At 59.8% G+C, this 694-nt stretch overlaps 1 protein-coding gene across 1 annotated transcript in view; it reads right to left on the reverse strand.

Moving 5' to 3' along the window:
- Window positions 1-694, reverse strand: part of LOC104389109 — an 81,183-nt gene that overhangs the window by 19,112 nt on the left and 61,377 nt on the right. The gene's annotated exons all lie outside the window — the stretch shown is intronic.

The following is a 694-nucleotide window of genomic DNA, read 5'->3' on the forward strand; positions in this document are numbered from 1 at the left end:
GGGGAGTGAGGGCTGGGCCGGGGTGATGAGGAGAGGGGGGGACTAGGGCGAGGGTCCCCAGCAACGACCACAAGTTGTCACCATGGGACACGGAGGTAGCACCTGGATGTAGCTGTCGTGCCTGGGCTGTCACCAAGGGCAGGGCATGGACACCTCCCTTGGTCCTCAGGCCCCTACCATGGGCGGGATGTGGGCATCTCCCTGCATCCCCAAGGCCATCACCGTGGGACAGGATATGGATGGCCCCCTCTTTGCCCAGATTGTCACCATGGGACAGGGCACAGACCTCTCCCTGCGTTCCTGCGCAGTTACTGTCGGACAGGGCATGGACAACCTGGCCATCCCCTCCTTTGTCACCATAGGACAGAAGATAAATGTCCCACTCATTCCTGAGGCTGTCCCTATGGGACAGGGCATGGTCGTTCCCCTAGGTCCCCAGGCTGTCCCCTCATCCACCCCATGTCCCAGGGCTGTGTGGGCAAATGGCGCGTCCCTGGACCAAGGACACAGCAAGTCCCCAGGCTTGGACAGAGCCATGGGCATAAAATGGGGCAGTGCCACCTGTCACCCCCACCCGGGGAAAGGAGGATAGCGACAGGGATGGAGCCAGAGTCCTTTAAAAACTTGTCCTTTATTAGTCTGTCGGAAGCAAGTCCCTCTGTATGGGGTGTCCCATCAGTTATAGCAAAGTGAG

The sequence above is a fragment of the Chaetura pelagica genome, unplaced genomic scaffold (genome assembly GCF_000747805.2).
Source record: "Chaetura pelagica isolate M959 unplaced genomic scaffold, ChaPel_1.0 scaffold325, whole genome shotgun sequence".
NCBI lineage: Eukaryota > Metazoa > Chordata > Aves > Apodiformes > Apodidae > Chaetura > Chaetura pelagica.